Source organism: Chrysemys picta, chromosome 5 (assembly GCF_011386835.1).
Source record: "Chrysemys picta bellii isolate R12L10 chromosome 5, ASM1138683v2, whole genome shotgun sequence".
NCBI lineage: Eukaryota > Metazoa > Chordata > Testudines > Emydidae > Chrysemys > Chrysemys picta.
Window position 1 is genome coordinate 37102381 of NC_088795.1, and position 22288 is coordinate 37124668.

A 22288-nucleotide genomic window follows, 5' to 3' on the forward strand; every position below is an offset into this window, starting at 1 on the left:
TATCTAGGGCAGGGGTTCTCACGACAAATTTTTTGGTGGTCTCAGTGTACGGCCACCAACTCTTGCTGGTGGCCGCTCTGACAATTTTTCCTAAAATACTTAATTAACTTTAGGAGAAACAAATAAATACGCACATCAAAATCCTTGTGATTTATGTATTGCTAGTTAGTAAGTCTGCTGCTGTGAAAAGTGATTTTTGTACATTTGTTACTATCACTTTTCACAGCCTCCCAGCTAGCTAACAAGTCTCTGCTGTGAAAAGCGATATTAACACTTTTCACAGCAGACTTACGCAGCCCTGGCAATCCTGGGGCCAAATTAAGCCCTGGATGGGGAGACGGATGGATAGGCAGCAGGGGCGATGAGGGGTGGCAGTGGGGAGCCAGAGCCTGAAGCCTGAGGGATGGGGCACCAGGAAGGAGCTTGAAGCCCTGGGGCTGTAGCCTGAAGCCCTGCAGCCAGGAGATGGGGCCTTCAGGCCAGGGGCCGGGGCCAGAGCCCGAAGCCCCGTGGCCGGAGCCTACCACTCCATCATACCAGGGCTGAAGCCTGAGCCTCACCACCCCTGAGAAGGCGGGGAACTCACAGGTTGCCTGCTCCTCCATGGTTGTGCCCCAGGTGCCTCCAGAGTGGGGCAGGGCTCAACCCCTGCTGGCAGCCCCAGCAACCAACACCAAGGTGGCACATCCAGAAGCAACACGGAGGGGCAGCTGCTTTGCCCTCCAAATCACTGCCCAGGAGGCTGTGGCCACAAGAAAAGCCCCCGGTGGCCGCACTTGAGAAACGCTGATCTAGGGAAATAAATCATAGGGAATTAGAAGATGGAGAAGGCAGAAAGCAACCAATTTTAGAGAACTGTGACCTGGACTTAGTAATCAGAATGCTGAAAGAAACCTTCCAGTTTTTGTTGTTACAACCTGATGGAATAGGAGATTGATAGATCTCATTGCCAACTGCCCTCTGAACTGCAGTTAGCACAGACACTTCTCTTTCTTCCTTTGTCTCACAGGCCACACCAAAGGTCTGTGCGCCCAAAGCAACAACAGAATTCCAAAGTAAAAAGTTGTTCTGATGATTTGCTCAAAAGTACAGCCTGACCCCATTGAAATTACATGGTAGTTAGAATTAAAAGTATTATGTTTATATCAATTCTCTGGACCAAACAATTGTCACACACTCTATGCCAGGTTCAAAAGAAAAGGAGAAAAGAAAAGGTGTTTCTTTGCAGCCAAAACTTGTCCAACAGTTTGCATGCTTATCTGAAGCGTATCCCATGCAATTTGGTCTGGAAATCTGATGGGAATAAGCTCGCTCAGAAGATTTCCAGTCCTTTCTAATTCCAATAAGAATAGAAAAGATGCTTTTGCATTACTGAAGCACTTACATTGCCAGAATAGCCAGGAGGTAGAGAGACATGCGAGGGGGGGAGGGGGTAAGTAAATATTTTAATCTTTAAAAAATGGTTTGGATTCAGTTCAAGATTCAGATACCGATTTGGTCCATTTAATATTTCATCTTAAACACTCTGCGCAGCTCTCCTCAGAGTTAAGAGTTACTGGGAAAAGAGTACAGGCGTTGGTGTCCCATCTTGCAGCGTGCAGAGGAAGATGAGAACCTCCTCCTGGGGCTTTATATTTACCAGCTCTATGGCACAGAGAATATGGTGAAAGACTCCATAAACAATGAAACGGTGTTCTCTGAGAGAATAGGCACAGGAACAAAATCTTTTGTCTGGCAGATGAATTAAGTACATGAATTAAGATAGTATTCAAGTGACACTAGCACAGAAAGCAAGTGTGAAATAAAGTGTGAATTTCAGTACTATCAAAGTCTGATAACTTGGGCCCCGATTTAGCAAGGTATCTGAGCACCTGACTAACAAAGTAGTCACATTGAAATAAATAGGACTATTTATATGCACAAAGCTAGGCACGTTAAAATTCCTTGCTGAACGGAAACCCTAACGAGGGTCTGAACTCAAAATGGTAGCTCACATTTGGTTCCCTTTGAGTGAAATACAAATAAGCACCTCTTTTGAATGCTGGGGAAGGGGAGAGCACTTCATAGTCACATAAAAATAGAAGTGAACAGGCAAAAACTTTTGAAATAGGAAAGATCACTTGGGAGTATAGCAAGAAAGACTTAAACAACATATTTCTCCTCCAAAATATCCTTGACAAGGCCCTGTGAAGGTTGAATGTTGGATTACTTGTTTCCTCTGCAATAAAGGTGTTCATACATGTTAGTGTCTTTGATATTGGAGCAGGGTATGTGAATGCTAGGTGAGAACTACTTATCATTGGTTAGTGCTTGATGCTTTCTTATACCTGGTTTCACACAAGTCACCCCTTCTCCAACGCTCTCTACAATACCAGCTGCTTCGTGGCCAAGAATTATTGGAAAAGCCACAGTTAATGCACCACTCATGACATAGTCATCTGAGCGACAGATCCCTGTGGCCAAAATCTGTAGGGAAAACAAAGAATATTTCAATACGTAAGGAACCAATTTTTCAGCTTTTACCTGTGTGATATGATAGAGAAGTGAAGATATATTTTGTATCCAGAGAAGTGAGCATAACCATAATAAACCTAAGACACGATCCCTAAGACTGCTTATTTATCAGACAGAGATCATAACTTTTAGTGTTTTTGCACAGCAAGTTATGGCCTTTGTCATCCGCCACACTCTTCCATAAATCTTTACTCTTTTTGTCCAATAGAAGATATTACCTCACCCAGCTTGTCTCTCTAATATTCTGGAACCAACACAGCAGTTTTAAATAGCCTGCATAATTCAATACGAGTTCATCCGATAGCAACCACTCTGGTGGCAATATTTGTAAGATCAAGCCCTACATTTCTATAGCACAAACATAACTGGCACCGCTACAGTATGTAATTTACAAAGTTCATCTTTTTCCAACCTTAATGCGAACTTCATGTGCCTTTTGGGGGGGGGGGGGGCAACTTCCACCTCCTCAATGGAAAATGGTTTCTTAGGCTCCCAGGCAACAGCGGCTTTGCATTTAATGACCTATGAAAACAGCAAGGAAAACAAAATGGCATTTGTGTATGTAGCACTTTCCCAAAGGTGTGGCTCAAGCCTCCTCCCTGGTGCTTTGTACTTAAGAGTTGCTTCTCCCCTCTACTTGGGTTCTTTTTCTGACACCTGGTGCCTTCACCCCAGGTGACTCTTCACCTTGTCCCTTGGGAAAATGAATAATGTTATCTCTGCTGGTAAGCAGTATAAAACCTATGTAACCCCTTCCGATTTAGACAGTATGGCTGCTTTACAACCTTGTCCTGAGGCAGAGGAAGTGCTATTGTTTCAAGAAGAGGAAGTGCTGATTGTCCAAGGGAGAGGGGGCTGAAAGAGAGGACAGGGACGTGTGGGTGTCTGTACAGCAAGCGGACCCCCACATAGCGAAGCAGCTGAGAACCAGCCTGACGCATGCAAGAGACAGAACTGCTGACTTGGGACATCCCAGAATGGGAGCCAGGAGGACCACCATGCCAGTAAGGAATCACCTCAGAAGGACAAAGCAGAGCTGCACCTAGTATCGCTGTCACTCAGACAGACTGTATAGGGCCATGAGTACTGAGGCTTATGCCTACACTGAGAATATGGAGAAAGGTTGTAGCCAGTTAAGTGGGAGGATTGTCGCTCTGTGAGAGAGGTAGAAGAGGGCACCAGAGGGCTTGTTGGGGAAAGTTGACTGGTGCTGAAGATGACCAGGAACACTCAAGATTCACTGCTGCACTGGAACTCTGCCAAGTATTCCTGAACTCTGAGTCTGGACGCAGTGCTCAACATCTGTCCTTTTATATTGTGATAGCACTGGGCTGCTGGATCTTTGTATTGGATGTAATCATTTTACTTCTCCCCCTATATTTTCCCTTGTTTTTCCTCCATTCATCCTTCTATAAATACATATTTCCCTTTCCTATATTCATTGTACTATTCCACTGTGCGTGTGTTTAGTGTGTGGGCGAGGAGGGAGAGGAGCGGGGTAGAACAAGTGTCTCTGGGGTGGAAGGGAGTTTCCCTGCTGCATTCGTGCAGGGGCCTGTTCTTGGCCAGAGCCCGTCCCACAAAGCAGACTCCGTCTGGGCCACGAGGGCATTACAGTTACGCCCAGTACACAATAAACAATACATTCCAGCAAAGGAATGACACACCTAAAAACAACAACAACACCACCACCACCACAAAAGGGGACTTTATTTGGAGCTGGAAAATAGGATCTGGGGAAGAAAAACGTTGGGGTTAACTAAGTATTAAAACATCAGCAAATCAACCAATTCTCCACCTACTAACACTCAAATCTTCACCACCCCTAACTCCCTTCCAGGCACCTTCCCCAGAAGATGGTATGCTAGAGATGAGTCTGGGGACATGTGCAGCAGCACTGTGAACAGTGGCTGGCTTAAACAAAAAGGGTCCTCTTGTGTCCTCATGCTGGGTCAGGCAGGCTCCTCTCCTGGCTTCCTGGTCAGAGTCCTACACTATCACACTGTCTTAAGTACAGTTAGGTGTCTCTGAATCATACTGGTTTTCTAAATTATGTGACTCAAAGGCGTAACTACTTTGTCATCTGTCTGTCCATTAGTTGCAATGAGTGGCTGTGGTTGGTTTGGAATTTTTGAGTCATCTTCTGCATCCACCATCTGTAAGGTTTTCTCTGTTGATTGTTCTTTCTGAGGAACAAACTGCAGACGTTGATGGGTTATGCTGAACTCTCCACTGTCAGTCTCGATCACATATGATCTTGGTACTGAATTCTTTTTCTTTATGACAGATGCAGTTGTCCATCCTTTTTCTCCATCCAATTTGATATAAACATAGTCACCAAGTTCTAGACCCAGCAATTCTCTAACTGAGTAACATTTGTTCTAAAAGTGTTCATAAGCTCTTTTGGCCTTTTCATCCAATCTGGCTACTCTCGAGCAAGGAATGGCTCTTCCTGCTGTAGGATTGTCTTGGCTGTCTACACAGATCTCTCAGCCTTTCTATCTGCTTGTGGATAATGTAGGCTGCTAGTAATAGGATCAAAATTATATTTTGTTTGGAACAACTTAAATTCTGCTGCAGTGAATTGTGGTTTGTTGTCCATCACTAGTTGCTCTGGAATACCAAAGTGAGCAAAAGCGAACTTCAGTTTCTCAATAACACGGTGACGTGGTATGCCTTTCAAGTATATTCTTTCTATATACATGGAAAAATATTCCATGATGACCAGGTAATGACATCCTCTGAATTTGCATAAATCTGCAGCTAGTCTCTTCCAACATCTGCCTGGTAAAGGTCGTGTTATTAAAGGTTCTTTGTGTCACGTTGGTCTGTTAGTTCTCTAGTGTTCACATACAGATGCTTTATTCTTTAAGTCCTTGCTGATGCCCAGCCATCACACTGACTGGTTGGCCCGTTCACAACATTTAGTTATTCCTTGATGTCCTTCATGGATGAGGTTTAGGATTTCTCCTTTTATTTCATTTGGAATTGCAATTCCCTTTAAATTTTGAGTCCACTTGACTCACTTACTTGTACACGCACTGCAAAGTAGTCTCCTGTTACTTCCTTCGTTTCTTTTAGATACTTGAGTGAGCTGCCCCTAATGTAACTTAGAACTTCCTGAAGTTGTATGTCTGTCAAGATTGCTTTTTGTAGCTTGAGTAGTCTCTCTTCTGACACTGGCCTATATGTGTCCACAGCATCCATGTATGCTTCTACGTCATCTTTGAGCTCATGGGCAGTTGAATGTGATACTGGGCTCCATGACTGAGTGTCTGCTACTACCAAATTTTTCCCAGAAAACACTTAGCTATTGGGTTAAATCTCATTAACCTTAGCAACAGATGGCATTTCAGCAGTGCTTGAGCCAGGTCTTTTCCATTAATGAATGTTACAAGTGGTTTATTGTCTTATCAGTGTAAAGAAATCAAGTTTGCACAGAGATATGTAAAAGTTCTCATATGCTTGCGCATATCATTTTTATGCTTCTGAGAGTGTGCAAGAGCAAAATGCAACCGGTTTCAGAGCCATGTTGTTGCAACAATTCACCACCTAGGCCATAGCTGCTTGTATACATACTGACCATTGTGCGTTTGTTAACATTGTTGTACTTGAGAATGGGAGCTGTTGAGATCATTTTTTTTTCTTTTTGAAGGCACTTTCTTGATTTGGCCCCATGACGGGGAATACCTGCCCCACACTGGGCTGGAGGGGGTTAATCCCATGCTATGGGCTGAGGTAGCCATGCCCCTTCACACCTGTTGGGCATGCTCTGACTGGAACTTCAGTCTAAGAGGAAACAGCTCAGCTCAGTCTGGGCTGGCAAGTTACTAGGGCATTGCAGTGCTGTGCAAGGAGATGCCAGGGCTGCTCTCAAACTTCATACACAAAGTATGGCTTTAGTACACAGAGTCACCGTTTATTTTCATTATAGAAAGTTCCAGGCTATTTTAAATAAAAACTTAATGTCTCTTATAGCGTTCCTCATTTGAAGGTGCATTGTCTCTCATTTTGAAGGTCACTGTCCCACATTTTAGAGTCTGCAGCTTCAGAAGTGTGAGTCTGGCACTCCAGGAGCTGGCAAACTCCAGTCTGGGTTTACATGTGTACACAATTACTGACACTGGGTCAGATCCTGCATTCCTTTTTTTGCAATCAAAACTCCCAGTGAAGTCTTGAGTGTATATTGGTTTTGGGAGTACTACCAGGAACGCAGGATCGAGTCATTCTGCATAAGTGAGAGGATACACTGAAAGAAGATATCGTATAACAATTTTTCTAGCTCATAGCACTCTTTTTTTTTTTAAAACCAGTTTTCTGTCTCAGATGGCCCTCATCACCAAGATTTCTGAACATCTCCCAGTATTATAGCATAGACAAGATAGTGATTTTTCTCTCACCTCCCCCTAGTAAGTAGTCTATGTTATATGGTTTCTTGTTTTGGTGGGAGGTATTGCCCCCCCCCCCCAAACTGTGATGTCATGGTGGTCAGGCTAGGTCAAAATGCAGTAGCTAAAGATGCTGAGGTCATCATGATATCACCAAAGAATGAATTCCAGATTCATAGTCAGTTGCTGAGAAAGCTTTGTCTTCTGCATAGACAAATTTCACATTTGAGGCTTTGACCTATTCCTCCAATATCCATGCAGCCTATAAACCCCACTCTTCTCTTTAAAAAATTGCATCCAAAAATACACACACACACACCCCTAACAAAACCCATGGTAAATATAACCAACTACTTAGCAACTAAATTGTATGTTGCCCTCCTTTCCCCCATATTTTGTTTATTTTAATTCTTTGGCAGGAACCTTGCAAAACATATTTGCAAAATACTATACAAGTAAGTTAAAAACAAACTGAGGACAAATTTTGTTGGTAAAATTATTCAGGAGGAGAAGTTCAGATACAGCTTCAGGGTTCTAACTGTCGAACCCAGACAAAATAACCCATTTTTAGATCCTCTCTCTCTCCTTCTTTTCATCATTTAAGAAATCAGGCACTTCATCTCCCATTTGGAAGGAGGCTCTCCCTGCAGCCCCACTTATTTATAATAGGAAGATGTTAAAGGTTTCGATTTTCAATCCCTGACTGTGGCTCATTGGTATACAATATGCATGCACTTGAGCTAGCCCTTTGCAAATGCGAACAGTTGCACCCACACATTAGAACAATTACAACACGTGGATCAGCAAACCAGGAACCAAATTCAGTCCCCAAATGTAGATCAATTGATGCAAAACCATTGTTGCATCTCCCTCGTGCCTTGTTTTGTTGGTTTCTTCTCACTCATTGAGTGGGGCTCTTCCTCACTTCTGTGCTCCTAGTTTTTTGTTTGCTCACTTTCTTCCCACTTTTTTTCCTGTGTTTGTTTTTCTCTCCTATCCTCGTAAAGGCCACACCTCTGCTGCTGCTCTGCACGTAGATCAGGGACGAGACACTAGAACAAAACTAGCCTTACGTAAATCAGGTTAACTCTGCTCCTGGCTGCTCTTGCAGGACAAGAACACTGAGCAAGGACGGCATCTGGCTCCTCCCCTTGGGCTTGGGCGGGTTTGTCCTTGGGGGAATTTCTAAACTGAAAAGTGGCATGAGAAAATATGGAATTCTTCCATCAACTTCCGACCTTATTAAATGAGGGGAAGACAGAAAAATAAAGATCTTCGATGCTATTTGTAGCAGGGTCAGTGAAACAACATTCCCCGCAGGGACTGTTCTTGGCAGGACACCAGGAGAACAAGGAATATGGGGAATTAGGTTGGAAGCCGCTCAGCCACATTGACAGAGTAATCCCACAGTTTACATGGAAGTTCCACTTGTTCAATTTAATACGTGCTCAGCTTCATTGTTTGCTAACGAAATATGACGTCAGAGCTGAGAGTTCTTTGCAGTGTAGCAGCCGGTCGCATGTGCCACGGAACATGGTCTGCAGCCCCCCAGAGGCCTTGATTTTACAGTGATGGAAGGAGGAGTTTGAGCTGTACACAGACCTGGCTGTGCTGGAGGATGACAACAGCAGGAAAGCAAAAGTGTTACGTTACCTTATTGGGAAACAAGGCAGAGGAGATTTGTACCACTCTGAAGCTCATCACTTTCCCAGGCCTCACAGCAGTTCAAGGAGCCCTGGGAAACTATTGCTTCCAAAAGCACAACAAAACTGGGGCGTGACAGAGATTTTCCACAGAGACCAATGAGGGGCAGGGGATAGACCCGCTATGTAATTGCCTTATGCACAATGGCTGCTACATGCAGTTTTGGGGACCTTGACAGACTCCCTGATTCGGGATGGGACGGTCCGCGGCACTTACAATCACCGCCTGTGAGAGCAGCTGCTCTGGGAAGGCAATCTCACATTAGACAGACATAGTAATGTAGGTCCAAATTAGATTTGTGTGAATTATGGTTTTAAATTGAGTGGGGATATTAGCATGAATAGGCCCAAAGCACGTGACCAAAAAGGATGAGATCATGAGAAAGAAGAGTATGAAACTTGTAGCGGCCCTTAGAAATACCAGTGTTATTTTAGCCCAAACCTTAAATAAGGGAATAGAAATAAAACACGGTTAATTGGGTACCAGGTGCAATAATCAGCTACATAAACTCCTTCATTTGGCCTTAGCTAAGGTCCAACAATTGGCAACGATATGGCTTGTTTGTTAAAGGGTAGATATAAAAAAAAAGTAACAACTCTTAAAGGGTTCATTGCTAATACCTGCCTGACCAAGTTGGAGCCAATCACTGTGGGTCTAAGCACCCAGGACTTTAGCCTGTTTGTAAATATCTTGATCAAATGCTTATAAATGTTTTGTTACTGTTTGGATGTAGTAAATTGTTCCTTATTTAGATCAATTTTATAAATACCATTCATCCTTTGGATTTAATAAAGGAATTAATGCTTACATTAGTATTGTGAATTAGTACCCCGCATAAATAATATTTCCAACAGATGCTTACATGGGGAATACAATGGAAACTTCAATACCACAGACATATGTGCAGTGAGAGAGTCAGTCCTGTGTGGTCCCTTGATGAGGAGACCAAAATTATCTCAGACTATGTAACCAGCTGAGTTTGTGGTAAAAACTAGACTCCAGCTCGGCTATATGTTAGCAGTCTCAGGCTGAAAGGACGTGGGATAGGAGTCTGAACATCAATTCTTTGTTTTTAATGTTTATATAAAAATGTTTGGAAAATAGGGAAGATGCATCATTATCAGTGGAACTGGCCTCACACAGCCAATGTTTCCACTGGGAAATTACTGAAGGGACACCAACGGAAGAGGGAATGCAGGGAGCTAGGCTGGAAGCAACTCAGCCGCATGGACAGAGCAGTCCACAGGGTTTAATAAAGTTGCACCTGTTCAATTTAACCTGCATTCCACATCACACTTTATGAATGAAGCACTATTAATGTGAAAAAGGACTGAATAAACAAAGTCTGGACTTGACTTACTCTAATCTATGTTAGATTTTCCTTGGCACCACGTCGGAGAGTTGAACACTTACCAATCTGCAGGCTTCACATTTTTGAAATAGCAATTTCTTTAGGATTTTTTTAAAATGGAGAAACAAAAATAAAGGAAAACAAACCTAAAAAGTTTCAGGCAGAGCTGGAAGTTTTACAAACAAAAAGTTATTTGGAAAAAAAATTAAAAAAGGTTTGTGCAAAACATGTCAATATTGTTAATATTTTACACTTTATGAAAAATGTGAACATTTTAAAAATTGAAAGCAAATATTAAATTTAAAATTTATTATCTATTTTTATAAAATGTTGATAATATTTTGGGGAGAAATTGAAATACAGTTAAAAAAATTGGAAAAATGGTTCTATTTTGAAAGGAAAACAAGTTCAACATTTTGAATTTTTTTGCCACACTACTTTGATTTTTCTAACAGGGTTAGTTTCAAGTTTTGATCTAACTAATAAGACAAGACTGGTGGGGCTCAGGAACTGCCATCTGCATAGCTACTGAACGGATGCTCTTCTCATGCTTGTCTATCGGCAGGACTTTCCAGGCTCCATTCTGCTGACCCTGAAGCGATTGAATGGCTAAAACGTGTGACGTTTATCTCAGCCCTTTAACATTTTTATTGTTTTTTTTTAATTGTTTTATCTCACTACTTTATATTTGAACCTTTTCCATCTTTATTGTTCCACTTGTGCATTCACTAATAATTAAGCTTCTAGTAACTACAGTAGATGTGGTTATTCAGTGGAAATACATTAATGTTAAACTATTTTAATGTATGTGCAGTATGTTGAACCATTATAAAAAATGATTGAAGTGTAATGTTTCCCAAGATACTTATTTTCCTAAAACAAGATCTTGAAGTTAAATCCAGGATTCTTGCTGCATGAAATATATTTAAATATTTTAAATTAACTGCGTTTAAAGGGGTCACTGAGTTACTTCCCTGCTGACATTTCCAGAATCACATTTCTGTAAATGATGAAAATTCATTTGAAAGAAAGAGTAGACTTGACACAAAAAAACAAAAAACCCTCTTTTTTAAAATGTAAATATCATTGTCTCTTGGACTTTTAAAGTGTGACTACTCCACTTTTAAAAGTTCATTCCATTGTAAAAGATTCTACCTATAGGCGTGACTTTTAAAATGGGAAATGCCACTGGAACCAGGAATTACTCTCAAAATATTAGCTGGTTAAAAAAGGAAAAAAACTAGTTTAATTAACATTTTCAAAGTTTCAAACTTTTTAAAAAAAAAAAGAATGTCTATGTCAAAAGATTGCATGGAATTTTTTTTTTTTTTAAAGAACTTTTCAATGAAAAACTTGGTTACTAGCATCACTAAAATTAAAATGGACTTTTTAAGCATGCACACTATAGAAGCTAGCTAGTGTAATTACGGAAAATACCACAACGTTCAAAAATAAGCAACTTTAGCCCCAATCGTGCAAAGATTTAAGCACATGCTTAACTTTAAACACTGTGACTGGTCTCATTGAGAGCACTAGGATGACTCACATGGCAGAATATTGCCATTGACATCAGTGGCAGCAGGATCAAGCCCATAGTCCACCAAGTTAAGCGCATGTATATGTTTTTGCAGGACTGGGCCTTTATATATAATGCTGCCAAGCTCATCCCAAGGCCTCACTGAACCCTGACAAATGCACAGCTGAAAACCAGGCCGGCTCAGCTGTGTGTTAGTGTTAAAAGAGATGTTAAGTTTATAAGAATGTCTTTAGACCTGATGAAATGTTTGTAGGATGTACTGATCTCACTTATAACCTCCATATCCCATGGTATAAAGTTATATTGAATGTTTGCATGTAAATCTCTAACTGCATAACTCAAACAGGAAAGCAGCATCAATTAACGTAAAGTGCTGGTCCCTCACGCAAGAAGGGCCATTGAAACCAAACAAGCCGCTGTGAAACATTAAAAGGCCAGAGACTTTGTTGACTGTGTCCCCCTCTCACACGCCCACCCATGAAGAAGAGATGGGCACAAACACTAGTCCAATGAGTCTGAACTCAGGGAGAAAGATATAAAAATCCCTGACCAGAAAAAACTGCATCACTCTGGTGCTTGGCATTCAGAGAGGGCAATATTTCTACACATAAGCAAGGGATCCTCAAGCTGTTTAGCTTGGATTAGCTCTCAAGAACATAGAATGCAGATCACAGCCGCGTCTATTGCCCTTTGGAACCGAAGATGGTAACTCATTTGTTCACCTGCTTTAACTTTGTAAATAAAATTTCTTTTTTTAGTTAATAAACCTTTAGTTAGCTTATTATAGGATTGGCTACAAGTATTGTCTTTTGGTGTGAGGTCTAAGGTGCAATTGACCTGAGGTACGGGACTGGTCGTAACCTGAATATTGCTTGTGATTTTTTTAGTGTAAGGGACCATCTATCACAAAGGCAAGTTTGCCCAAGTGGCAATACAGACTGGGTTACGCCAGAAGACTATCTGTAACTCCATGGGTAGGTTGCTATAGCGCTTGGAGTTCACGCTTCTTGGTTGGTGAAATCTAAGTGTAGAACTCCCAACCAATTTGGGGTTTGAGCCCTGCTTCCTCACAGTCTCCCCTGAGGTTGTCACTCATGCTCGTCGAGCTACTCCAGACAGCTTGACAAATGCAAAAGGATTTTATCATCAGAGCGGTGAGAAAATACCAATTTTTGCTTAACAAAAATACAAAATAAGAAACATTTCCAATTAGTAATAAATCCTATTATCTTAAAAAAAAATTAAGTTCTACAAAATAAGAGCCGAGTGCAACAAAATAGTCCAGCCCCAGCACACTGACTCAAGATGGGAATGACTGTAATTCTTTATAGAGACAGACCTAATAAAAGTGCTCCATGAGGTCTGCAAGTTCACATGTCAGACATAAGGATGTCCAACATCAATTCAGACATAAGGATGTCCAACATCAATTTACATCTGAGGTCAAAGATCACATTTTAAAGAGAGATACAGGGCACAAGTGCGGGGGGGGGGGGGAAGCTTTTATACTTTGGTCTTACATAGTATTCCATTTACCATGTGGGGATATGGATTTCACAACCTGCAAAGGGCAAAGTTCCTGCGCAGTTTATGAATAAAAGTGTAGCCAAAACCTCCAAACTATGAATTACAAATTCCTAACACAAACAAATATATTTGAACCCAATTCTTTCTGTATAAGTACATAAGGCTCCCTCTGAAGAAGTCCCACTGAGGTCAGTGGGAGCCCTAGGCAGGGGCGGCTCTAGGCACCAGCACACCAAGTGCGTGCCTGGGGCGGCAAGCCATGTGGGGGCGGCCTGCCGGTCGCCGTGAGGCCGGTAGTCAGGGAGGGAGCCTTCGGCGGCAAGCCTGCGGGAGGTCCGCCGGTCCCGTGGCTTTGGCAGCAATTCGGCGGCGGGTACGCCGAAGCCGCAGGACCGGCGGACCTCCCGCAGGCATGCCGCCAAATCCGCGTTACCAGCCAGACCTCCCACAGGCGTGCCGCCAAAAGCCGCCTGACTGCCGTGCTTGGGGTGGCAAAATACATAGAGCCGCCCCTGGTATTAACATGTGGGGACTCCCTGATTGCTGTAACTGCAGATAGCATTCCAGCCATGTGCACACAGACTGGCTTCCCATCGCCACCTCTAAACATCCCTCCTGCAACCTGTGCTCCTCCCTCCCAGTTCCATAAAGGTTGCTGCAGCCATCAGCCCTTCAAATCCCCACCATCAAGCAGGTTTCAGTGTGCCCAGTCTCACTCTCCCCCACTAATCAAGCTTGCAAGGGCCTGCTTTACCCCCCTCCATCAATCAGGCTTGCATGCACCTGTCCCTTTATCCCTGTCAATCAAGCTTGTGTACACTCAGCTGACAAATTTCAACTCTCAGGCTTGTAAACATTAGCCCATTTATCCCTATGTCACAAATCTCTCTGAGCTCCCCTTCTTGGCAGCTCACCAGACACTGAATCCCCCTTGGACTTTCAGATTCCCTGGGTCTCAGTAGGTGGCAGAACTATTTCTTCCCTTGGCCTCCCTGGCACATTTCCTAGGCCCTGACTCTCACTCTATTACTTCTTCATGGAAATAGAATCGTGCAGCCTATCAGCCTTAGGCCCTCATAGGGTGACCAGACAGCAAGTGTGAAAAATCGGGATGGGGTGGGGGCAATAGGAGCCTATATAAGAAAAAGACCCAAAAATCAGGACTGTCCCTATAAAAATCGGGACATCTGGTTACCCTAGGCCCTCAGGACCAGCATGACACCCAAAATATTTTCATAGCTTAACATGTCTTCTAGCAGAAATACACCTATAGGTGTGAGCCTTCTTGTTTACCTCTTCAAAGGACCATATGGTAGGTGTAGCCTAGAAGACCCAGGCACTTTGCACGGGATTCTTACACCCTATTGCTCTTTTCTTAATGACACAAGAAATGCACAGATTTATACAAAAATAGTAAACCCGACATGAAACTCCCTGTCTCAGTTTCCTCCACACTTCAGGCCATTTTATGGGCCTGGATCATGGTCACTTGGGGCCACACTACATCCTTCTGTTGCAGTGCATCACTTATGCTGACTAAACACAAGTATTGACTAAAAATTACCCTAACTCCAAAATTTAAAATCATGGCACTAAAGCTGCCTGTTGGATCAGATCTAGTGAGGATCCACCTCTCCCCCACGTTTTCGGTAGGTAGATAGTGTTTATGGAGAGCTATCAGTCAACAATAGCACTACAACACAAATTTCAGCCATAGCCTAAACATCTGAGGCTTATGAAAAATGTCTGTCCCTTTGTAAACATTTTCAGAAATATTTGTACGTGTGAGTTTTTGTTCAAAAAGAATATTTGGGTAAAGACAAAGTTTAACGAGTACATTTGTAACTACACATTTTAAAGAGGATTCTCTCCAGAAAAGTTCACGTAGTCATCTTGAAAGCAGTTTGGAATTCAAAGGCAACAAATCAGGGAAGAGACAATTACATCGACTCAGGTGAACCATCATACAGAACAAGTAGTAAATTATGAATAGGGAATAGTCATAGCAAATATGTGGTGAGAAGATCCTGAGCAATCAGAGAGCAGAACGCAAGCCATTTGTCAAATCATATTAAATAAACACATTAACAAAATCTGAATTTATTTGCAGATTATTTGCAAATAGGAAAAGGTGCCACATTAATCTCTAATTATACATTCAAATAAAGATGGCTGACATATAGAGGAGAAAAAAATCCCAAAAAAGTTTTCTGCTCTTTTTAATTGAAATTTAAATATACAGTATTTCATCAAATTCTAGTAAATATTTCACACAGCTGAGTCTGTATCTAATCTTTCCCAGAAACCAGGCTAATTGCTGATGCAAGTATACCGAAAGACTGTCTTTACTTCCATTGTTTTCTTACTTTAACTTTTCTTGTTAGGGAAATTTGAAATTTTTCATTTCAGCACATGATGCTTCATGTAATGATGTTATGAAAACAGCTGAATGAAACTACACCTCCACCGGAGTGGTTTGTCTCTAAGTTGATTCTACAAGCAGTTCCTTTCTAGACTCTTATCAGTCTGTCTTGCATTAAACAAGGGATCGACTCCTACAGAATTCCAATTGCACAATTCATATACTACTTGCCATTATCAGATTGATTTACTCACATGAGAAAATGTAAAACAAAAGATATTGCTGAAAATATGCCAGGGGACAACATACCCTTTGAACCGAAGGAGAAAAACCTTATGATTTCCAAATCGTTGATGTTAGCTGTTTGCTGTGAATTTTCCTTGGGCTGCTCTTAAAAATGAAATCTCACCTCTGAACTATAACAAGCTTCACTTCAGCATAACAGACATGAACCAGGTCAACTTCCAGACAAAACAGAACGGTAATTTTCCTGTAAAGTCAGAAAGAAGAGAGGGACTTTATGTGGCCCAAAAAGGTTCTCAAGCCTTGGCAGAAAGAGACTGCCAAGTGGCCATCCAGGAAATCCTCGAACAGATTTGCTACATCTCATGTCAAATTTCTTCTTGTTGGGGTCCACTAGGCATAGCTACCAGGTAACTCGGGAGAGTGGAAGGCCAAAAGTGCCGATGAAGCTCTTTTGCTCTGGGTCTGTGAACCACAGTGACTCCATCTTGGGAACTCTCACCTACTTCTATGCTAACTGTTTACGTGCTCTGAAGTAGGCTAAAGCAGAAATGTATTGGTCAGCTTTTTAGCAGATGGCTGCAGTTTCACTCACACTAGCAGAAATAAGAGAGATAAGAAGCGGGGTAGTTAGTTTGCAGGCGTCTAACTCAAGGTCGCAAAGACTGAGAAAGTTCTCTCACAAGCTTATGTAGAGCTTATTGTAACAGTTGTCTGGAAGGGAGGGGTAAGGGGGAACAGCCAGACAAAGAGATGTATGTAAACAGTTTGGAGTATAAAAGGTAAAAGTTGTTTGTATTTGTTGCACTGGATTTGAGACATGCTGGTCTCCTAGTGCCATTTCAGAGCTCTGAAATAAACTTGGCTTGCTTTCTCCCCTCGGTGTCTTTATTGGTGCCAAGCACACCGGGCGACGGACCATTGTACATTGCATGTACCCAATCCCTCCTGCTAAGGTTGTAAGCACATGGGGCTACCATAGGCGCCGACTCCGTGGGTGCAAAGCCTCTCCCAGCAGCAGCTGCTGCCATGATGGGAGTACAGAGGCACAGCTGCACCCCATCCTCCTGCCCGGCACAGAGGTGCTGGGGGATTAGCCCCCTCTGCGCTCGCTCCACCAGCCAGTTCCTCACCCAGTCGCATGGCGCCCTACTTTGATGGTCGCATGGCAAAAAGTGCACCTAGTTGCAAAAGGGGAGGGTTGCTATTCCTGTCCTCACACGGGCTCCCAGCCAAAAAAAAAAAAAAAAAAAAAAAAAAAAAAAAAGCAGGGGGGCGGAGTGCCACCCCTTTGAAAGTGCTGCCCCAAGCACATGCTTGGAGTGCTGGTACCTAGAGCCGGCCCTGCTCAGTGTCCTCTGTCCATCCTCTGGTAATCCCTACAAACAAGGTTTTTCCTCCCTCATTTTTCAAATGGTCAGGAAATTGCATGAGATTAATAGCTGTCTGGCCCCAATCTCCCACAGGAATTCTTTCCATGCCTTATCAAATTTTCAGAGGTCCCTACAGCATTACTCCCTCTTAAAGCTTGGAAGGAAGGAAGGAGACAGCTAGAACATAGCAGGTTTTTAGAATTTTCAGTGTCACACAAGATAGGGAAAAGAACGAGGCGTACTTGTGGTGACTGATACAGACTAACACAGCTACCACGCTGAAATCTGTCAAGATGGGGAAAGTTTTCCATCTTCCGGCAAAATGAAGGAACAGCAGCTTTACACATCACTCCACTGCTCTTGTCTGCAGGGTCTAGCAAGAACCAGCTCTGCATTAGTTCACCCCCTCCCCGCATCTTCCCAAATTCATTATCACCACTTCAATGCACGGATATTCTTACTAAGGTAACAGACAGTCATACCCAACAATGCTAGTTACAGGTACTTGGGAATAGACAGACAGGTCCCTACTCTAACCTGTAACTGTCTGACAACTGTGAGTCATCATACTCTTCTTACCCTTTACATTTTCTTTATCTAATGGGGAAGGGAGGAACCTAAAGAAAGAAATGTACGGTTTTATTAATATTTAAAAAGGGACTCTTTTTGGTTTTGATCTTCTGATTGGATGTTCACTTCCTTAACTAAAAAGTAGGAAACTGAAAGTAAAAAGAAAACTAGAAAGTGAGGAAAGAAAAACCTTCTCCTACAGAATACTTACATTCAGAGACATGGGTCTAAAACACAGAATTCTATGAAAGACCTTGAACGGGCACCAGTTGCTCAAATTCTGCACTAACACAGGGAATCTAAGACAGCATCATGATCAGGAAGAGTTTGCTGCAATTTTGGCTTATGCTGGTCTTCTCCATTGAAATCTCATGTCCAGATTGTAACAGGCTTCATGTTCTACAAACCAGAATGAACAGTGAGAGTTTAGAGCGTCTGGAGAAAATGGGTGGAAACTTTCCCTTCCAATGTCTAAATGAAAGGACAGCTTTCAAGCCCAGAGATCTGACTGTCCCAGCAAAAGAATACCAAGGTGTGACGTTATTGATATAATCAGGGACCATATAGAATATGGTTGCAACCACGGTCCTGTAGTGGCACCAAATCTTGTATAAAGGGGCTCAAATGAGGTGTCTTAGAAAAGGGTATAGTTCGCTGGTTATGATTATGCTGTCTATACATGTGTAGTAACAATTTTGTAGTTGAAGTTATGAATATTGGCTCTATACTGTCTGTATTTCAAACTTATGCTATGCTTCTGGGAGACATCCCAGACAAGTTGGTGTTAGCTCTGCCTAGCCTGCTTGATGGCCCATTAAGAAACCTTTAGATTCTGAAGGATTGGCAACAGCGTGATTTATGGGCAAGATCTGATTTGTATATTGACCTGGATCTGGGGCTTGGTTCTTTGGGATCAAGAGAACCGTTTTTCTTTTATTGGGGTATTGGTTTTCATAACCATTTGTCCCCATAACAAGTGGCACTGTGGGGATACTGGGAAACTGGAGTGTCTTAGGGAATTGCTTGTGTGACTTGTGATTAGCTAGTGGGGTGAGACCAAAGTCTTCACTGTCTGGCTGGTTCGGTTTGCCTTAGAGGTGGAAAAACCCCAGCCTAGGGATGTAACTGCCCTGTTTGAGCAATTTGTCCTGAATTGGCAGTCTCAGTTGGGTCCCGCCAGAACCACATCATTACACAAGGTAGTGTGGAAGCAGAGAAAGAACTGACAGGAAGGAGATGCAATGCATGACAGTTCGTTAGCAAGAGTTAGGCTAACTGTAACCCTAATAACGCGAGATTTGTAGAAGCGAGGAATGTGTGAGGCGAGTGGGAAAGAACTGTGTGAGAAGTTGCTGCGACCTTGTGTAGATAATATGGAATGTAGACTAAGAGTCTACGTTAGTGAGCAAAACAAGATATCAGAATGACCTATGTATAAACAAAATGCAACTGTTGCTCATTATTGTCTGTAACAAAAGGTATAAATGCTTGCTGTAATGGTTTACCTGTTGAGAGACCTGCTTAGCTCTCTCCCTCTGCGCAATTGTGAGAGTTAATAAAGCATCTGACTTGCTGTACCTAAACAAATAGTGAGAACTCTGTTTTTCTCCGACAATTTGGGGGCTCGTCCGGGATGGCAACGCCTGCAGAGGCACCGGCAGCTGCTACGGATCGTTCCCCTTCGAACCCCATGGCGCCACAATAGAGGTAGGAGACCTTTTGAAATCTCTATTGGGGTGTCGGAGGAGGACTGTCCGTGGGGCCGTCTGTCCCAGTTGGGCTCACGCCATCCGAACTTATTGACTGTGCAGCAAGGGGAATTGTTGCCGCCCCCTGTATGCATATGCGAGGTGCATAGGTATGCACCGGTGTTGAGGGGTTGTTACCGCCTCAGGAGGGGTTTTTACCGCCTCGAGTGATGCATCGAGGTACTTGGGAATAGTACCTGGAATAAGGCCTTGGTGTGTGTGTGTGTACACACCAGTGTGAATTGAGTGTTACCGGAAGACGCCCAGAGTACTCTGCAAAGTCTTTTGGCTCGTGACCAGAACTACTCTAACGCAAGCCCGGTAACTAGAGGATCTTTTAGGAGATCCGACCCACGGTGGGCTAACTCGGCCTGGCATCGTCCGACGAGGAGGCTACCTGGGTCTAGGAGTGTGTGAACCCATCTTCCCTCCCCTTTTCCTCTCCGTGTGAGCCACTGACAGTCTGATCATCTCACTGGATGCAACAGGGTAAGCGGCGCCGTCTCTCTGAGACTAGCCGACGCTCTTTGCTGAAGGGAGGTGTAGGAGGGTCGTGGCCATCCTCGTTAGTCTCCCCTGTGTGAATACCCCGTAGGGAGAGATCCTTAGTTTATGTGCCTCTAGCGCGGACAGGGCATCCTCCTCCCTGTGTGTGTGATTGGAAAATGGGTGGGGGACAATCTAAGGATTCCCTCTCACCCACTAAGGGTACCCCAGCTTATTTCATGTACGTACATTATGGTACTAAAACCTGCAGGTATTTAGAGAATTGGAATCATTACACGTGTGAAAATTCATCTAAACAATGCCCACTAGAAGGTACCTTCAATTTAGATAAGATCATACATCTCAGAGGAGCTTTTAATCACAAAAAAGCCTCTGACACACAATGGGAGCAATTTGTCTATTGAGGAAAGGAACGGGTTAATTTGAAATTCAGCTTGGTCCAGAGATAAAGAGAGAGTTAATCTGCGTTCAGGGTCAAGAATCAATGCAGACCAGGCTAAGTACAAAGAAAAACTGCTTTCGGCCTCAGCTGACTGTGAAAAAATATAGACATAGTCAAACCAAAGGCAATACAAGTTACAGTGCTGAGATTACATTTGCAAAGCTTAACTGTCCAGTGAGATCCAACAGTCTGCCTTTGCGACCCTGGAGCCGGCGTGGTTTGGGGACGCTGAAGAAGCCACAGGCAGCCGGCCTGGACTGGAATCACTGAAAAGACGCCCCAGGAGACCTCAGGGTGTAAAAGAACTGCCCTCCCAAGAGAGGAAGCAAGTTGGAGATTGCACAGCACCTTCTCTGAACGTTATACACAGACATGGCCAGTCTGGACGTACATGTGTGAGTATGAAAGTGTGCCTACTCTCAGCCGCAGTAAGTCTGAGAACCGGAGAGGGATTTAGCATTCCTCTTTCCACCCCGGTTGACTGGGAAGGGTGTCAGGTGGATCTACCCCAGTCGTAGCAGGACTGGGCAATAGAGAAGTTGGAGAAAAGGGAAGAGTTGTGTACTTGATAACTAGAATTGAGCAATTAAGAGCATAGATCATGAACCAGGCAGCAACTCAAACCTACGCCCAGGGCAAGTTGCAAGCCTTGAGACAGGACTTCCAGGCAGAAAAGGAAGCACTGGCTAAGCAAGTACCGGTCCTTCAGGGACTTGTCAGAATTTAACCATTTGTGTTTGCATATGCTGTAAGAGCAGTGTGTTTGCCACAAGAGAAAATTGAATAGTTAAACGCCAATGGGCCATGCGTTTTGCCCAAGTGGCAAGCCTCACGAGGGAGGACTCTGGTAGCCTTGTGAGTAAGAATGTTTAAGAGAAGAGACCAGGAAGGGTGGGGGCTAGTTGAGAAGCCCACCCTCCTATCTAAATTGGTAGTGAAAAAGCCGGTGCCCATGGAAGGGACGGTTCAGCAAGAAAAGCAGATACTTGTTTTATTCAACTTGGAATACAAAAAGTGTTTGGATAAATCAGGAAAATGTGATATACTAAAGTCTAATACAGTTGCTTAAGTAAGAAAAAGAAACGTCATTGGCCAGATTTTTTTAATTGAAAAAATTGTTGTTAAAATTTGCATACCAACAGTCTTTGGAAGCAAGGACATGGAAGGTTAACCCACTCCCCATGGGATCCTTCTGGCTACCTCAGATTTCTAGCCAGAGGGCTGGGGAGGGAGGAAAGCTATTGGACACCTGAGGTTGTACCAAGTGGACTCCTCAGAAGTGGGTGTGCTTGTCCTGGTTTGTTGCTCCAAAGCTCTGTATAGGAGTTATTTTACTGGAAGGGTGTACATGGCATACACTGAATAATAAGACTAATGTACTGTATAATGGCAATGTGTATGTGTTCATTGTTGGGAAAAGGTGTATGAGTGAAGAGTGGAAGTTTCCTTTGTAGGTTAAAAGAAGCCAAGAAGGGGAGAATGAAAAAGAACAGAACGAGTTAACTGAGGAAAAAATAGCTAGCAAGCTCAGTCCAAAGATAAGACGCTGGCCCCATCCAAGGATACTACCCACAGCTAAGACTTGGCTGACAGCCAAGAAAAGGGGGGCCTGAATGTGCCCAAGCAACTATGAGATCTGCCAAACACGGTCAGGCATTAATGAAATGTGTTAGGTTTCTTTTCTCACAGATAAAAGAAGTGCTACCCAAAGACCCTAGCAGCCCTGCCATTCATTGAAACAAGGAGACTGAGTCTACGTAAAGTCCATCAATGAAAGACTGCTTTGGCTCCACACTGGAAAGGCCCTTTCCAAGTCCTGTTAACCACCACCACCACTGTGAAGTGCCAAGGACTACCTGCCTGGACTCATGCTTCTCACTGTAAAAAGACCCCTCCACCTCGGGAGGACTCTCCGACTGATAAGCCTATTTCTCCTTCTAGCTCTGCTGTGCCTTCTGGACAGCAGGAAAAAGGAAAAAAAGACAAGGTGAAGTGCTAGTAACCTCTCCCTTGTCCACTGAC

General features: G+C 43.2%; 1 long non-coding RNA gene and 1 pseudogene across 1 annotated transcript in view; one reads left to right on the forward strand and one right to left on the reverse strand.

Moving 5' to 3' along the window:
* LOC101953419 (interferon kappa-like) overlaps positions 1–22288 on the forward strand; it is a 35316-nt pseudogene that overhangs the window by 9054 nt on the left and 3974 nt on the right.
* LOC135983598 (uncharacterized) overlaps positions 1–22288 on the reverse strand; it is a 34258-nt gene that overhangs the window by 6959 nt on the left and 5011 nt on the right. Inside the window, exons 2-3 of the long non-coding RNA XR_010601302.1 lie at positions 2927–3036; positions 2328–2466 (exon numbers count right to left, since the gene is read on the reverse strand). This is a non-coding gene — a long non-coding RNA (uncharacterized LOC135983598). The remainder of the gene's footprint in view (positions 1–2327; positions 2467–2926; positions 3037–22288) is intronic.